We start from the raw sequence: 20277 nt of genomic DNA on the forward strand, positions 1-20277 counted from the left end.
GCAACATCCCCATAACGCTCCCTTGCATATTGAAGTCCTCATTCACAAGACGTGCATTAAACATATCCAAGTTCCGATCTCCAAGTTCCTCAAGCTCAAAAGAAATCAATTTCCCAAGTAATGTGTCTTTGGTAACATGGGTACTTGACATTGTCCAGAGTTCATTAATTACAGTAGCCTTCATATTGTAAGCTAGAGGTAGAACAATCTCTGTTTTAGTAGCATTCTGATCTCCAAGTTCCTGAAACTCAAAAGCAGTCAATTTCCCAAGTAATGTATCTCTAGTAATAGGGGTACTTGACATTGTCCAGAGTTCATTAATTGTAGTATCCTTCATCTTGTAAGCCAGTGGTAGAACTCTTAGAATCTTTGATACAACCTCATCCTCACTAAATGATCCACCATAACATTTGATTCCCATGACAATCTCATTTACTCTATACATGAAAGAACCTATCTTCTCATCTTCTTCCATCTTCAAAGTTTCATATCTCACCCATAAACCTTCAAGTTTTATAATCTTTACTGCTTGGTCATCTTCATAAAGAGTTTCAAGTTTCAACCAGATCTACTTTGCATTCTCCAACTATATGACATTCAATAGCTTTTCATGAGATAGGGCACTTAACAATGCTTCTTTTTCTCTAACATCATTTTCAAATCTCTTTTGTTCATCAACAAGTGTCGATGTTCTAGAATTAAGATCATGAGGGATATACCCTTTCTCCACTATCTCCCAAACTTCAGCTCCAAGACATCCTAGATGAATCTTCATTCGCTCGTTCCATATTTTATAATTTGTACCATCAAATCTAGGACTCTCCTTCTGATAGGGGTTAAATGTAGAGTTTGAAGTTCATGCCATCGGATCTCCTCAAGTAGTTAAGCTTATGCAGAGAGGACCTTTCTCTGATACCAATTGTTGGAATGTTATGATACCAGGCAAAGATTGAGAGGGGGGGTGAATCATTTTTCTCACAAGTATAATAGTTAATGCAGATTATAAGCTTTATACTAGAGCACAAGAAAACCAACATAGTGAAAGATAAAGCATGAAAGAACACTATATGCAACACCAATATTTTTGATGTTGAAAACCTAATAAGGGGAAAAACCATAGTGGGTAACCCTACCCACAATCAGATAATACTTTTGTAGTAGTATGCAAAATAGTTATAATGGGGATTGCACTTGCAATCAGGCCAACCACCTAGAGCTCACTACTCATCACAAAAGAGAAGTCTCACTGACTTACAAAACACTAGAATACAATCCAGAGAAAATGAACTGTGAAAGTAGCATCCACTAATGCTTGATATAGTTCCGGTTAAGCACAAATGTCTGCTCTGTAACACCAAAACCCTTCTCAATCTTCTGTTGAATGATCTATCCTTGTTCACACATAACATTTCACTAATAATGCAGACATAACCATCAATCCCAAAAATCATACCTAGTTACATGAATAAGTCACCTATAAATACAGATCGTCAACCTTGTTGATAAGGTCGACTAAATGCTAAATCCATAAACCCAAAATTACAAAAATTATATCTCATAATACCACTAGATGAATATTATGATTTACATTACATAGAATGGACCTAATTCAAATTTCCAAACAATTACATTCACCAAAAAGCATGCTAAGACCAAGATCCAACATGTTTCACCAACCGATAGAAACCCTCAGTGCAATATCATAGAAAGTCTAACTGGATCTAAATAGGATCACCATATCAGCATGCTAGCCAATGCAAAGCCACCAAAAAGTTAGGACACAATCAAGAAGTACCTTCAGCATGATAGAAACTATTTCCATAAGCTGGACCAAAATCATCTAACCAAATCATCAAATATCTCTAACAGGTAAAGCTAACCAGTACCAAGAAATATCAATCGGGAACATAAGCGATAGCTTCTGAAGAACCAAAACATGAACCAATAGAATATGAAAAGCATATAACCATCCTGAATAACCATCCAAAACTGAATCCAAGGATCTGATCATACCGGATCAGAATCATAGCCAAAACCAAGATAAACACCAAGTCTAACCGGGATAGCAGAACCATCTCCAACCGGGATATAGTGTTGACATCAATGACAACACTTAACCAAATATAGAATATTGCCAACAAGGTGTACTTGGGTGATGATTCACATTTAGATATTATTGGTCATGGTAAAGTTAGAATCAGGTTTCTAGATGGTAGAATAAAAAGGATTGGCGGTGTATTACATATCCCTAGATTATGATAAAATTTATTATCTATCAGCAAAATGATAGATGTGGGTGTGCAGGTAGTCTTTTCTAATGCAGGATGCAAGATGATTAAGGGTGCTATGGTGATTTCTATAGGTGTCAAGTTTGGCACTTTGTATAAGCTAGAGGCATACACTGTTGAGTGTAATAACACTTCTGTAGAAAGTAATTCTATGGATACTTTGTTATAAATTTCATAAGAAGATTCAAGGGTTTCACCTTTAGTGGATGGACATGGCTTTTGGGTACCTAAGGGTTCACTTTCTTCTAAAGAAAAGTTACCTATAGAGAAGACTATGTTATGGCACCGGAGACTTCACCACATTGGATAAAAGGGTCTAAGAACCTTGAAAAATAAAAACCTTGTTGAAGGTTTGAATGATTATAATATTGACTTTGATTTCTGTGAGCATTGCATTTATGGAAAACAAAACTGTGTTCAGTTTTACTCGAGTTCTCATAAATCTTCTTGTGTTTTGGATCTTATTCATTATGATGTGTTTGGTCGTGTAGATGTTCCTTCCATTGGAAAATCCACATATTATGTTTCATTTATTGATGATTTTAGTAGGACATGGGTATACTTTCTAAATATTAAATCTAGAATGTTTAGTCGTTTTAAAGAATTTAATGTAAGGGTTCAGTTATAGACTGGAAAGAAAATTAAATGTTTGAGGACTGATAATGGTGGTGAATTTTTCTCTAATGATTTTGATAGATTATGTAAATACTGTGGTATTAAAAGCCAAAAGACAATTCCTTATTCTCCACAACAAAATGGAGTTGCAGAAAGAATGAACAAGACACTGATTGAGAAGGCTGGGAGTATGTTGAGTGGTGTTGTCCTAGAACAAAATTTTTCGATTGAAGATGTTGCCACTGCTTGCTACTTGGTTAATAGGTCTCCTACATTAGCTCTTGTTGATAAAATGCCTATACAAGCATGGTTAGGTCACAAGCCTTCATTGAGACATCTTAGAGTTTTTGGTTGAGAGGCATATACACATGTGCCAAAGCAGAAGCGAATAAAGTTGGAGAACAAGGCTATAAAATGTATCTTCATTAGATAGAGTTATGGTGTGAAAGGATACAAGCTTTGAAACTTTTTTTGCACATAGGGTAATACATAATAGAAGTGTTATTTTTAGAGAAATTAAGTCTCCTTATATTACATTTCATCCAAAATAGACTAAATAGAAAGATGCGATTCAATTCCCTTCTACGCTTGAAAGAGTTGAATCGAAACCCCTAGATAGAGAAGAAGTTGAGGAGAGCTCATCTAGCTTTGAATCTTCAGAAGAGGAGGAAGAACGTCCAACTTAGCTTGTTTCAAGGTCTATAATACATAGAAAACCACCTGAAAGGTATTCACCTTATGATTGGGGATGTGTTTTTTCTTTGAATACTAATGTGGATGAACCTAGATCTATAGAAGAGGAATTAGATATGAATGATGCAGAATCATAGAAGGTTGCTATGGAAGAAGTGATAGCTTTGAAAAATAATGATACACGGGATCTTGTACCATTGTTGGAAGGACAAAAACCTATTGGTTGTAAATGCATGTTCAAGAAAAAATATCGGTTCAGATGGAGGCATTGAGAAGTATAAAGAAAGGTTGGTTGCAAAAGGCTGCTCTCAAATTGAGGGTGTTGATTATGGTGAGATATTTTCTCTTGTTACAAAAATGACATCTATTATATTTTTTCTTTTTATTGTTGTTGCTAATGATTTAGAGGTTGAGCAAATGGATGTGAAAACTGATTTCCTTCATGGTGATCCAGAGGAAGATATTTTATGACACAACCAGTGCACTATGTGGTGAAAGGTAAAATTACTTTGGTCTATAAATTAAAGGGATCTCCGTATGGACTCAAATAGAGTCCTAAGATGTGGTACCAAAAATTTGATACATATGTGTTAAGTTTGGGATTTGAATATTCTAAATCAGATCACTATGTTTATTTTAAATCTGATGATGATCATTTCCTATAAATTGTGTTATATGTTGATGATATGTTATTCATTGGTAATAGGAAATGTATGATTTCAGAACTAAAGTCTTAGCTTGCTGCTAAATTTGAAATGAAAGATCTTGGTGCAGCGAAACACATTCTTGGGATGAAAATTAGAAGGGGTAGAGTGAACAAAAAGTTATAGCTAGGCCAAAGTAAGTATGTGAATTTAGTTTTATGGAGGTTCAACATACAGGATTGTAGACCAGTGTGTGTTCCTCTTACATTTGGAGAAAAATTATTTGTTTCAGATTGTCCTGCATCTCCATTAAAGATGGAAGACATAAGAAGAGTGCCTTACCAGAGTGCAGTTGGAAGTTTTATGTATGTTATGGTCTATACTAGACCAGACATTGCCCAAGTAGTGGGAGTTATTTCTAGATATATGTCTAATCTTGGTAGAGTTCATTGGATGCAATCAAAAGAGTCTTTGGATATTTGAAGGGTATCTCAATGTATTATTTGTGTTATCATGGCAATTTGGTTGGAGATGTGATTTCCCTTGAGATTGATGGCTATGTGGATTCAAATTAGGTAGGTGATATTGATCGTAAAAGATCCACCAATGATTATGTGTTTACTTTATTTGGTGGTGCAATTAGTTGAATGAGTAAGCGATAGGTTGTGGTTGCTTTGTCCACTATAGAAGTAGAGTATATGGCATCTACTCATGCTTGTAAAGAAGAAATTTGTCTTAAGAGACTATGTTCAAATATTGGAATAAAATAAGGTGTAGTGACAGTTTATTGTGATAGACAGAGATATGGTCAAAGATGGCACCTCCTAGGGTGAAGTTGGTTAAGGTAGAAACTTTGATGAATGTTGCAGATGCTTTAACTAAGGTTGTGAGAACAAAGAAGCTGAGATGGTTTTCAGAGTCTATGGGCCTACTGGCCCCTAGTAATTAATTTTCTTGTGTTGATACTCCCTTTGCTCTTGCATGGTATTCAACAAGTGGGAGAATGTTGGGAAAGTGGTGTCTCAACCTTGCATTTACATGAGGTTACTATTTATAGTAAATTTTAATTTGAGCATAAAATGGTGCAAAATTATACCCAAAGATTTTTGATTGGCTAGATAAGAATGCCAGTAAATTTTTGTTGCAAGATCATAGCTATTTTTTCAGATATTAAAATTTCCATTTTTGGAGGGTGCGATGAAAGGTTTAAATTTAATTTTTGAGGACTTTAGACCCTCCAAAATGCCCTTAAAAGTGAGCGTAAAAAAAATAGTAGTTTACAAGGTGATAGAGAACTTCGTGAGATTTCTAACACTTCAAAGGGTTCATCAATCAGACACCTAGTTCACAAGTTATGGCCTCTGAAAGTTTGGACTCCTAAAATGGGAAATATAAAATGCATCAGACACATAAATGAATTGTAAAAGGAAAGGACATGTGTTGATGTGTGTTTTGACACATCATAGGGAATATAGATTGGAGATAAGGTTAGATCTACTTTATTGGGTGGTTTTAGCCTATGGTTTTGTAATATTATTTGACAATTTCTTGTATTGTATCTCCTATATATGAGGTGCATGAGGTAGAGGTTGTGTGTAAGAGTGTTATGGTTGTTCAGTTACCTCTGAATCTCTAGTTAGTGGTATTCCTATGAAGATCTTGTTTTGCAAGTATATTGTAATCTGTAATTGATTGCTGAATAATATATTGGATGACTTTTGGAGTGTGGGTTTTTTCTCTTGAAAGGGTTTTCCCCACGTAAATCACTATGTTTTGGTATGCATGTTATTATGTCCATTTTTGTTAAGTTTCTGTAAAAAATTTTGCATTATCCTCCTCTCAAGATTAGTGTAGGAAGTTGTTCTGCTACTTAACTTCCTTACATATTTAATATTTAGAGTTATTTCTAGGACATTAAGGATATATACATGTCAAAGCTTCTAAGATACTCACGACATTAACTCCACTAATTGATCATGACAAGGGACTTTACCCCAGTTACAGTCCAATTTATGTAAAGTGACCAAGGCAAATATATGTACATACTGGCTATTGAAAGGGAATGCCATTCAATGCTGACCAATCATAGTCCTAAACAAGGACATCAAGGCCAAATCAAGAAAATGGGCATGATAGTGCATTGTCATGTAAAACATACTGCAGATAGAATAAAGATAGATGACAAAGAAATGACTTACTACATGTGGCCCTTGTTTGCAAGGTTTTCTCCACAGTATTTTCCCAAAGTGCCTATTTACTAGGTTTTCACTAGAGGGTAAATTATTTCTCTTTACTCTTTTTGTCATTTTTCAAAATTTTCAATTTTTATTTTTTATTTTTATTTTTGGATTTTTTGTATTACTTCCAAAGGTGCATGTCACTAATAGGATTTGACAATGGTTTTCCCTCTGGTGTTGCAAGTTGATACATGCCAAAGCCATATGATGCAGTGACAATGAAAGGTCATTGCCAATTAGGTTCAAATTTGCCTTTAATGGTCTATATGGCCTGGGATTTCTTAGGATTTGTTTTTAGGACCAACTCTCCTACCTCAAAGTATCACTCTTTTAATTTCATTTTGTAAATTTGTGACAAATATGATTATGATATTCTTGTAGATGAGTCAATGTTGTCTGATGCCTTTCATCCAACATTTCCAACTAATGTAGCATGGATAATCTGTACACTTCATCATCAATCAGGTGTTGTAAAGAAACTGTCAGTGAAGGGACATCGACCTCAAGAGGAAGAATGGCTTCTGCACCATAGACCAAGGAATAAGTAGTTGTGCTAGTAGGTGTGTGGACGCTAGTACAATAGGCCCATAAGGCAAGATTCAATTGCACATGCCAATATTGGCCAATTCCATTGACACTTTTTCAATATTTTGATGATAGTTTTATTGGATGCCTCATCTTGGCCATTACTCTATGGATACTAAGGAGTGAAGAAGCAATGTTGAATGTGGACCTTATCACAGAGTTCTCTCACATATTGATTCTTAAATGGATGACCATTATCAATAAACATTGCAAGAGGGACTCCATATTGGTATATGATATAATTCAAAATAAATTTAGAAATTTGTGTGCTAGTGATATAGGTCATAGGTATAGCTTCAATCCATTTGGTGAAGTACTTAGTTGCAGTGATTATGAACTTCTCACCATTTGTAGAGGCTGAGTGAATCTTGCCTGTGAGGTCAAGATACCAATGAGAAAAGTGCCATGGAGCTATAACAGGTTGAAGCTCCCGTGCTAGAACATGGATCAAATCTCTATGTAGCTAACATTTATAACACTTCTCTGCATAAGCATTGGCCTCTTGTTCCATTGTAGGCCAATAGTATCTAGCTCTTATTAACTATTTAGAAAGACTAAGACCATTGGAATAGCCCCTAGATATATCATCATGAACCTCATGTAAATTCATTTGTGCTTCTTCAGAATCTAGACACGTGAGGAGGGTTTGGTCAAAGGAGTGGTGGTAAAGGGTATCACCATTGATGACATATTTTACAACTTGGTGTATGAAGAATTGACGTTGGTTATGGGAAAGGTTTGAGGGTATGATTTGGAATTTTAGGTAATTATATATGTCTTTGTACCAAGGGAAATTGGGAGCAATAACTTGACACACAAGTTCTGACTGTGGAATCTCAAAAGAAGGCATTAATAACTGTTCCACTAAGAATTTACAACTTTCAACATTTTGAGGAATGTCCAACATTGAAGAAATTGTTTCCATGGCATTTGTTGATTTATTTTGAAGTCTTGGCACTTGGTTGAATTTAATAGCAATGAAATTTGTCTTTAAAAACTCCACCAATTTCTTACAGGGGACCAATTTTTCATCCTTTGTTGCATAATTATCATTTATTTATCAAATGACAATTTGGGAATCCTGATAAACATGAAGATTTATGTTGTGTCATTGAACTACTACTCTGAGTCCAGTGACCAAAGCCGCGTATTGTGCAATATTATTTGTACAATAAAAGGTGATTTTATAGGACTTTAATATGACATTTCCTTGAGGAGAGATAAATAAGATTCCTACTCTTGAACCAAATCTTGTATGCGATCAATAAAAGAATAGTTTTCATTCATCAGAGGGTGTTATTGCAAATACTGGCTCATCAAGAAAATCAATCAACGGGTGATCATCTTGAATAGGCACATATGCGAGTTGATCATTTATGACCTATCCTTTGACTGGTTTTTTGTCACTATATTCAATATCAAACTCGATTTGAATCATTACCAATTTTGCTAATCGACTAGTGAGAGTTGCTTTGTTGAGTAAACATTTCAATGAATCAATTATGGCTATTAGAAAACTCTTATGGCTCAACATGTAGTGTTGGATCTTTTGGAAACAAAAAAATACTTCTAGGCATGATGTTTCAATGGTAGTGTAATTTAGCTCATAGCTAACTAATATCCTACTAATATAATAAATTTCACCCCTTGTCTTCTTAATTGTGTTGTGCTAAGAGAGCTCCAAGTGATGTTTTTGGTGTAGATATGTACAAAATGAAAGGTTTTCCTTCAATAGGAGATATTAAAACTAGTTGAGACAAAAGATAGTCCTTAAGGTGTTGAAATGTCTATTGCCATTCCTCTGTCCATTTGAAAGCTACCCCTTTGTGAGGAAAATGTTGAAAGGGATTGCATTTGTCTACCAGCTATGTTATGAATCTTTGAATTATTTGCATCTGTTGGCATATGGACACTCCAATGAGACATTGTGTGTGATTGAAGGTTTTGTCATTGATGGCAACCTTGCAATCCTATGGCACCGGCAAGACATTATACCGGAAAAGCATCACACAGGCAACCTTGCAATCCTATGGCACCGACAAGACATTATACCGGCAAAGCATTATTCAAACAAGATAGTGCACCAGCATCAGCAAGATCACTCTACACCGACACCGACACAGATGATGTACACCGGCACAAAAGAAAATATGTATACCGGCATAGAGGCCGACAGGATTTTGATATGTAATATTTTGTTTATTATTGTAAGCTGACTTGGCAAATTGTAAAATGACTCTTGTATATAAAAGAGATCATTGTAGACATTTGTAGGATATGGATAGGAAGCATAAATAAATTATAAGGCAGACCTAATGTGCAAATTGTAGGTCAAGGGTAGATGTAAAGAATAGAGAAAGAACCGGTACTGAATCTGGCATTGAAGATGCTATTGTAAAGCAGTACAGATCATTGGATTTGCATAATCCTCATTGTAAGTCAGTGTGACTTCTTATTGAGCAGTGTGCTCTAGGTAGTTGGCCTTCCTGCATGTGCAGGCCCCTATTGTAAGTAATATTCTCTTATTGGCTAGTAAGTGAATATTGTGGGTCACAAATCCCACCAAGGTTTTTCCCACACCGGGTTTCCTTGTTAAATATCTTGTGTTATGGTGTTCTTTTCATGTGGATGTTTTTGATTCTATTATTTACATTAATTCTTGCATACCGGTATACTATTACTTTATGTTCTGCATATTTAGTTTTAAGAAAATTACATTACCAGTCAGATACTGATTCACCCCCCCCTCTCAGTATCTGTGGGAACCCTAACAATTGGTATCAGAGCCTGGTTCTCTATTTTCAGAAGCCTAACAGCTTGAGGAAGATCTTGACACCGGTAAAGATGGAAAATCTGATGAAGCAACTTGAAGGAGCTCTTACTGACTATGATGCAGAAAAATTGAAAAATATCAAATTAGAAGATGATTTAAAGCAGCTCAGGACATTATTCAGGCACTTCAAGAAAATCTTACTGTTACAAGAAATAAGAGAAGAGAACTTTGTGAAAAATTGCAAAATGAGAATGATGAAAAGGAATCACTAAATGATATGATAAGCAAATTGAAACAAGAGATCATGACAACAAAAAATGAAATGTAGGATATGACTATGAGATTTTGCAAAGAGATTGAGGACAGAAAGAAGAATGAAGAAGAATTGCCCAGAAGACTAAGTGATGCAGCAAATGAGAACACAAGACTTAGCTATGAAAATGACATGTTGAAAACAGATCTGATGCATACTCAGAATGACTCAAATGAACTAATGAGACAAAAAGAAATCTTGGAAAGGGAATTGGAAACTACAAATCAACACAAAGAAAAATTCAAGAAAAGCTCAGAAGAACTTGGTACCTTATTGAAGAATCAAAAACCCAAAGGTGACACTTCTGGAATTGGATTTGAAGTTGGAGAAAGCTTCGGTACTGCAAATACCCAGGATCACAGCAAACCGGTAAGACCTTCTAATACTTACAAATTCAATGGAAAATGCTTTAACTGCAATAAATTTGGTCATAGGGCAAATGAATGTAGATCTAGGAATTATCAGAACATCAATCCTCCCACCGGTCAATGCACCAAATGCAACAAAATTGGTCATAACTCTGAAAATTGTAGAATGAATGTAAGATGTTATGTTTGTGGAAGATTTGGTCATTTATCAAATAAATGCAGAACACAAACCACCATAGGTTATGGGAAAGCTATTCAGAAAAATAATGTAACTTGTTATGCATGTAACAAGATTGGTCATATTGCTAAATTTTGTAGAAGTAAAGGTACACCGGTAGATAACAAAAGTACTAGTTTGAAAGGTAAAGAAAAGGTTGAAGAAGTTAAGCAAGAATTCTCAAAGCAATGGATTAGAAAAGGTGATCTAAATATTGGGGATACTCCTCCACTAGTAGAACCAACAAATGCTCCACTGGTAGGACAATATGATGTTCCACCGGAAGGATAGAGCAATGCTCCACCGACAGGATGTTTTTCATCAAATTGAAGAAAATTATCTTGAGGGTTTGGCAATATAATGACACATGTGCTATTATTCCCTCGGTTAGAGAAAAGAAGTTAAAAATCATTCATTATCGGCAAATAAAGTTGAGCTAATACATTACCAGCAAGAAATTAATGTGGTAGGTAGCAGAAAAGACTTTATAAAATAAGGCTTTGGCTCCATTTCTTTTCACCATGAATTCAAACTTTCTGAGAGCGCGAAGATTTCCGAGCTAAGGCATTCCGAGCAAAGAGGCAAAGCACTTCAACAATTAATCCATCCAAAGGGAGAAAAAGGTATTTATCATCATGGCATCCTCCTCTGAACCTGAATTCATAGCAAACCCTACAATAGTCGAGGTTATAAAACGACCTAGGCCCGTGTTTTAGCTTGTTCCCGAGGTAGCTAAGAAAGATGACAACACAGGTGCTTTTTCAAAAATTCCAAAAGGTGTTGTTTATGCAGAAGACCCTAGAATGTATATTCATTCCAACATAGAGGAATTAGGTGATGAAGAAATCAAAAACATGTATAAGTCTGTGTTATATGTGACAACTTCGAGAATGTGAAACCTGAACATAAAATTGTTGAAACCCTAGGATTCACTGAAATCCTCTGCATTCCTGAATTTCCCAAGGAAGTGGTTAGGATAGTTTTAAGTAGGGTACATGGTTCATTCTTTTGGCTTGACTCAGTGCATAAAATTACAAAGGAAGCTGTGAAAGCAGTAACAGGGTTACCTTCCACCGGTAATAGACCTGACAAAACCAAGAAGGTCTCCAATGACTTGGTAACAAACTTAACTAGTGCAACATCCGACAAGAGATCATTACGGGTTAATGATGTGACCAATACAAATGTTAGATTTGTTAGCATGATTTTAGGTTACAAAGCAACTCATGCCAATAGGCTCAACTCAGTTTCCAGTTTATGCATAAAAAGTGCTTATGACATGGTTAAGGATAATGTAAAAATTGATATCTATGAATGGTTAAAAGATGAGTTAATTGACAATTTAGCAAAAATCAAGAAGGATAAGAAAGGAACCTTTAGATTTGGAAATTTACTTGTATGCTTAATGCTACATATAACCAAACAGGCTCCTGGTATAGGCAACAAGGATTTTGGATTCGACATACCGGTAGGAAAACAATTATCTGACTTATTCAACAACATGGGTGAAAACAAAGAAAAGAATATCAATGAGTATTTTCAAGCACTAAAAGTCAGAATGAATAAAAGAATCAGACTATCACAGGAAATTGTCAACAAGTACAAGGATGATATATGTTTTGTAATAAAAAAGTATGAGATCTGGATGGAAGCAGTCATCCCAAGGACAATCTGGGTAACAGAGATGGAGTATGAAACAGATGACCACATAGTGGAAACTTATGCCAAAGCACTTCTAGAAGCCCCCAATGAACCAAAGGAAGAGGTATTTGGTAGTGCTAAGACCATCGAAAGTCAAATTAAATCTAAAAAGAGAGTGAAAAAGGTTGAGGCATTTGTGAGAAAAGGAACCAGATAAGCAAAAGCCATAAAGGAAGATGTATTAAAGAAAACCGACATAACAGAAGATGAGTTGGCAGCCCAACAACCTAAAACTCATCTATCACTGATAGATACTTCCTCAGAAGGAGATATGCCAGCAATTTTCAAAAGAGTTGTTAGGAAAAGAGACCCCTCACTAGTAACCACTCCTTCACCTAGAAGGACAAGATAGAAGCAACAAGCCGTGAGATCTCCAGTCAAGAAAGTCACACCTAAGAAGAAGCTGACCCCCAAAAGGAAGAAGAAGACAAACACTGATTTGGCCCCTCTTGACATATTACTAAATGAGATCACAGAGGAAGGAAAATTGAAAAACATAGGGAAAATCTATGACACCCTATCAGATGATGAGAAAGGACAAGTTGAAGAGAGTGTCATATTACACATGGACATGTATAAAATTTTTTTGTTGTAAGTCCTAAATGAAATTCCTGATGAACTATATAAAAGACTTGAGGCCAGAAGGCAAGGAATAATTGAGTTGGATAAGAAAATAAAAATAGAAAAATTACTTGCAGTATACTCGGTCAACTCACCTAAGGAAATTGATGATCTAATAGCTCAGGCCAACCGAACAGTTTTTTCCACTGCATACCGGCAAATTTCACTAATGGCAGGTAGAGTTACTGAAGTTTCAAAAGAAATAGAAAATGGTTGGGATACATTCTTGGTTGAAAAAGAAAAACAAGAAGAATATAGGAATCCCAAGCCCATTCTGGTATATCAGAAGGACAAAGGGAAAGGTAAAGTTGGTGGACCACCAAGTATCAAGATTAGAGACAACTTACCCCCACCTCCTTTAAATACTCCACCGGTAAAAACAACAACTACAAAAGATCAATCGACAGCTAAGAGTATGGACACAGAGGACAATAATCCTAATCCTGAAGTCCTATATACTGTGAATGTTGATACTCAGAAGATCAACATAGTGGTAGATAAGGATACACCAGATAAATCAGGTATAGCCAAAGAGCCTCTGGTAATAGGAAACATAGAGCAACTGACAGTAGATACAGAGAAAAAGATGGAATCTGAAACACAAATAGAGGAACCAACAGAGCTAAAGGCTCCAGAACAGATGCCATCGGTAAGAAATGAAGCAGGAAAACCAGTGATTAAAGAAATGCAGACACAAACAGACCTACTAGAGGTCAATACAAGCATGGTCACTTCCACCAGCACTCAGTTTGTTGGGTCACCATCAAATGTGACTGAGGTATTACTTGAATCTATCAAGAAAATAACTGATTATAGCTCACAAGCTTATAAAGCGATACATGATTCAATTCCATTTTTGAAATCAATACCTCCTAATTGTAATATAAACAATAAAGATTCTTTAGGCTAGTTGGATACACTTTGTAAATATATTTCTGGAAATTTTGAGCAAACAAAGGTAGAAACTATAAAGGAAACTGTAGAAAAAGAGAAACAAAAATTCTTTGAGGAAGGAATAAAGAAGTGTAATAGGGAACTTGACACACTTCTACCGAAACTGTGCAATTTATTGAAAGAATACAAAACTCTATACAAAGACACCTGTAAGATAAAATTTTTGACCATAGATGTAGACAAAAAGATGAGCAAGGTACAGGAAGAGATCAATAAACTTGCTGATAATTTTGTTAACTCAACTGATACATTATCAGTTTTTGAGGAAAAGATAACAAATTTTGAGGAAGAATTGCTCAAATTAGAAAGAGAGAAAGAGAAAATAATAAACAAGGCAAAATTCTTGAGATCTAAACTATGTCCAAGATTGGACTATTTAGCATCTCTGCGGAAGGAAATCTCAGAGGCACTAACATAGGGAAGCAAAACATTGGCAGAGCACTTGCAGCATCTCACCGGTATAGTATACAAAACTGAGACAACAAGAAGTTTATGGATGGTATAAACTTAATTTTGGGAGATATTCTTCAGATAATAACCACCCAACTACAAGGTTGAGGTTATGAATTGGTACAACTACAAAATCTACTAACCTTTGTCATTGATGCCAAAGGGGGAGTAGTGGGATGAGAAAATTCAAAACATAGGGATCACATGCTCAGGGGGAGCTCTCACATTTTTGGTAACATTTTTTGGTCTACACATTTTTTTTGGATATCTTTTGAAATTTCTCATGAGTGTTGCCATCAATGCCAAAGGGGGAGATTGTTGGCATATGGACACTCCAATGAGACATTGTGTGTGATTGAAGGTTTTGTCATTGATGGCAACCTTGCAATCCTATGGCACCGGCAAAGCATTATTCAAACAAGACAGTGCACTGGCATCAGCAAGATCACTCTACACCGGCACCGACATAGATGATGTACACTGGCACAGAAGAAAATATGTATACCGGCACAGAGGCCGACAAGATTTTTGATATGTAATATTTTGTTTATTATTGTAAGCCGACTTGGCAAATTGTAAAATGACTCTTTTATATAAAAGAGATCATTGTAGACATTTGTAGGATATGGATAGGAAGCATAAATAAATTATAAGGCAGACCTAATGTGTGAATTGTAGGTCAAGGGTATATGTAAAGAATAGAGCAAGAACCGGTACTGAATCTGGCATTGAAGATGCTATTGTAAAGTAGTACAGATCATTGGATTTGCATAATCCTCATTGTAAGTCAGTGTGACTTCTTATTGAGCAGTGTGCTCTAGGTAGTTGGCCTTCCTGCATGTGCAGGCCCCTATTGTAAGTAATATTCTCTTATTGGCCAATAAGTGAATATTGTGGGTCACAAACCCCATCAAGGTTTTTCCCACACTGATTTTCCTCGTTAAACATATTGTGTTATGGTGTTCTTTTCATGTGGATGTTTTTGATTCTGTTATTTACATTAATTCTTGCATACCGGTATACTGTTACTTTATGTTCTGCATATTCAGGTTTAAGAAAATTACATTACCAGTCAGATACTGATTCACCCCCCCCTCTCAATATTTGTGGGAACCCTAACAACATATTTCCTTGAAGGATTCTCAAATGGTGAATATTGGTGGGTGGACGCATAAAAATAATAGCTTTCACCTTTGTTGGATCCACTTTGATGCCTTTTCCAGAAACAATGCACCCCAACAATTTTCTAGATACATCACGAAAAAAATATTTTTTGGGGTTTAGTCAAAGCTTGTATTACTCCATTATTTCAAAGATCATAGCCAAGATGCCAAGATGACTATCTCTAGTGAGATATTTACACAATACATCATCTACATAATCTTCTATTAGTGTGTGCATAAAGTCATAAAAAATTGTTGTCATTTCTCTTTGATAATTTTCTCTAGCATTCTCAGGCCAAATGGTATGACATTCCAATGATAAGTTTCCCATGGACATAAGGAAATTTTATGTTTATCCTTAGGAGCTATTTTGATCTAGTAATAGCCTGAGAAACCATCCATTAATGACAAAATTTATAGCTAGCTATCATGTCTACTATGATGTCAATGTTTGGCAAAGGAAAATCATCTTTGGGACATGTTTTATTCAAATCTCTAAAACCAATGAAAACCCTAATGCCCCTAGTAGATTTAATGATTGGTACTAAGTTGGAAATCCACTTTGCATAGTTGATAGGCCTTATAAACCCACATCTAACTACTTCTTAAGCTCAACTTTGACCAATAATATAATTTGTAGGTGCATTTTACTCAATTTATCTTTGGCTGTCTTTGAGCCAAGATTTAATGGAAGGTGATGAAGGAATTGTTTAATATCTAAGGATGGCATATCTACATAAGATCATGGAAAATTGATTTTCTTTTTAATGAAGAACTTGATGAATTTTGCCTTTTCTTGATCTAACAAAGAGGTTCCAAAATGAATAATCTTAGGGTTGTTAGGTGTGCCCAAATTTATTTCTTTTGTCATCTCCACAAGAAATGATTATTTTTCCTAACTTGATGGGGGCATGTCCAATCTTCCATCCTTTAGATCCTCAAAGAGGTTTTGACCCTTAGATATATCCTTTATTTTTACTTTTCTATGGTCTAAAGGTGCTTTATGATTTTCACCAAGAGACCTATTCTTTTCATTTTTTTCTTTATTTTCATTTTTACTTTTGTGACTGGAAGATGGAGTTCACTCTCTAAAATATTCTATGGAGTATAAATCAATGGTGAAGATTTATTTATGATAACCTTGTGGTATGGCTTGATGAATCTCAAAGAATTCTACAATAGCTTTGTCATTCTCATAACAGTCTACACTTGGTGGTTCTTATTGGTCCCATTGGATAAGTTTGGGGTTGACAAGGGATATTTCATCATTGGTATTGTATAAATATTGGGTTATAATAGTGAAAACATAAATGTTCCTAGAATCACTATCTAAACTGCTTGTTTCAGACTCTGTGCTACGAACTCGAAATGTTTCTATCCAAGCTTAAGGATAGGTTCTGGGAGGTGAGGGATTATTTTCATGTTTGTCTTTCATGGATAAGTCATCCATATCAATAAAGACAATATCTAAATTATATGAGCTAGAGGAATAATATTTCCACTCCCATTAATTTGAGTCATTTTTAATGTAGGGTTCCTCATGTATCATTTCATTGTCAGAATTCTTCCTATTTTCAAATGATGTCACTTTTGTGGATGATGTTCCAATTTGTAATGGTAAAAAACCTATGTCATATTTGAGGTATAATTGGCTCAATTATACCTTGTTTGTGAAGACTTAAACCACTATTTCCATCATATCCATTCTTCTACGTGATGGTGAAACCTATCCATAGTTCCATAGACAACTGGATAGGTGGTTTGTCTGCTTCATCTTTCTAGAGCCAATTTGACATGTCTGCATCAAGGGTTTCTTTGTTCAATTCTACCCACTTTGTGAATGTGGTAGAGGGTTGGTACTAGATGATGGTTTTGGATTGTTTATACAAAATATATGGTTTTCCATATGATTTGGGTGAGATAGTTTATTTAACAATAAGAAATGATTGAGCCATGGAATATTATCCACATCCTTGATCCTAGATCTTTACCTTTCCCTAGGTTGATTTAACAATATTTGAGGGTCCATATATTATGAGGAGTTGGAAGAGGGTTCTTCTCTATTAAATGGTACATGTTGTGTAGTAGTTCTTTTCAAATTGGCATAAAATTGGAAAGGATTAGGGTCTCATTGAACTATTATTTTGATCCCATTATAAGAATACTTTAGGCAGTAATGGTAAGTAGAGGAGACTACTTTCACTGCATGGATCTAGGGATGGCCAAGAATCATGTTGTAGGGGAGGTCTAGGTCTAGTACTTTCAGCAAAATATTTTCTATAGCTAGACGAACTCGAATAGGCAAAGTGATTACTCCCTTGGAAAGGCATTCAACATGGTTGTAAAATTTTATTGTTTTCCTCATAGAAGGATCTATATCACTTTCGGCAAACACAAAAGCAATTATGACTCTCAAGGTACATATATTTAAGCCTTATCCATCATCTATAAAGACTCATCTGATTTTGCTATCATGGACAAACACTTCTAGGTGCAAGGGATCATTATTGTATGGTTTAGCATGGGGGACGTCATTGTTCATAAAGGTAATGTGTTGGGAGGCAAAAAGATACCCTATCATGGCCTAAAATTGGTCAACATTGATATCAATAGACATAATAGACTCTTTTAAAGATTTATCAAGAACAAATCTATGCATAGGGGACATCTTCAACAATTCAAGGATTGGAATTTGTGCGGTTGTTTTCCCAAGATGGTTAAGAAGGTTATAAATTGGCTTGTCATTGGTGGCTAAGTAGGATTAGGAGGAGGTCCTCACAATGTTATCTTAGAGATACAAGTGGTCACTACACATGGGGCACGTTTTTTTCTTTAATCCTTATGGTTGATACATAATTGGCTGATTCACGAAAGTAGTTATGGTGTAATTGTAGGAAGCACCAACATAATTAGTACTGCCTTTTTGGTTTGAATTCTAGAAGAAGTGGCATTTCCCTTGTCATGATCAAGTAAAGGAGTCTTGAAAATAGTGTGATCAGTATTGGAAGATCTAGCTAGAGGATCAAACTCAATTACACCCTAATCAAGTAAATCTTGAATAAGATGCTTCAATTGAAAGTATGAGGCATTTTTATGCCCTTTAGAACTATGATACTCACAATATACATTATCATTCCACCAATATGGTTTTAATTGTGATTATGTTTTTATCTCAGGCAACTTGATATAATTTTCTTGGAGCAGTTGTTTCAATATTGATTCAATGGGTTCTCCCATTGGTGTAAACTCTTTGGGAGGCATATCTCTTGATCTGAAAGGTCTGTGTTGTTGACCTTGTTGATGAATTATGTTGGTCATCTAATTTTTTGGCTAAGTTTGGTTATATGCTTGAGAATTAGGAATTGTTGGTCCTTTTAGATTGATTTTTGGCTTTGTGTTATTGACTATTCTTGTGTTGACAACTCCATCATCGATTACATTCTTGTTTCTAAGCCTGTAATTACTCTATCCATTTTATTTATTTCAATTATTGTTATATTTATTAATTTTAATGACTCCCTTTGACACAAGAGCATCCTCAATATTTATTCTCTTTCTAATGAGATTTTTAATTATGTTAGGGCTCTTGATCTTTAGCTCAAACATAATATCTAGTACCCAATTCTGAATGAATAAAATTACTTGTTATTCCTCAAGTATGTCAAAGGAACACTGACTAACCAAACTTCATTGTCATTGTAAGAAGTTGACCAAGGATTCTCCTCATTTTTGTTTGGTTTCACATATGTCTGACATGTTGACCTCATTATCAATATTGAAGGCAAAGTGACGAATGGGCTTCTCATCCGATTCATTCCATGTTTGATATCATCAAGTAGTCAAGCGTACCAACCCATCACTTTTCCAACGAGGCTTTGAGGAAAAATATGCATGAGATATGTATCCTCATGATGTACTTTATATTTTATAAAGGTCGGTGCTTCAAAATTCTTTGGGAAAGGAGGCATGTACAAACTCTTATCAAATGGATTAGGACATAAATCTTGTTCGGTGTAAAACTTCTTTGTCCCTTTTCTTTACAAAGCCTCGAATTGATGTTGTAATTTCTCAACTTGTTGTGTCAATGCATTAGAATGTGATAATAAAGTTGGTTATCATTCATGATCGAATGTCCTCTTTTTCAATACATGGTGCCACTAAATGGGTTCTAATATTTAGACACCACTATCTTTGGATTACGTGCTTTTGACAAATTTTTATGTTGTTCTTGTTGTTGTGACATCACCATGTTTTGATATTGATCAGCGAGTTTTGCCTATTGAGATGATATTGCCATTTGTGTTTGGATTCGTTGTTGAAATTGTGCCATAGCTTGATGGCAAACATTTCCTTTTTGTTGACACACCAAATTTTGGCATTGTGTTGCCATTGATGTCAACTAGTATGGGACGACTACCGGTATGAGAGATGTATGTTCAACACTATTAGGGAGGAGTATAGGTTGAGATATCTTTGCTATCACCTTGTGTTTCAAGACACTGGTAAGGTAAGAGAGAGAATTACATTCAAATGGATGACCACTGGAGTCACCAGTACACAAGTTAGTGTCTGACATGTGTGGATGAGATGTATAGGTTATCGGTACAGTGTATCACTGGTAAGGAAAGGATGTCAACTGGTAAGTGATGTGTTGA

The sequence above is a fragment of the Cryptomeria japonica genome, chromosome 6, assembly GCF_030272615.1.
Source record: "Cryptomeria japonica chromosome 6, Sugi_1.0, whole genome shotgun sequence".
NCBI lineage: Eukaryota > Viridiplantae > Streptophyta > Pinopsida > Cupressales > Cupressaceae > Cryptomeria > Cryptomeria japonica.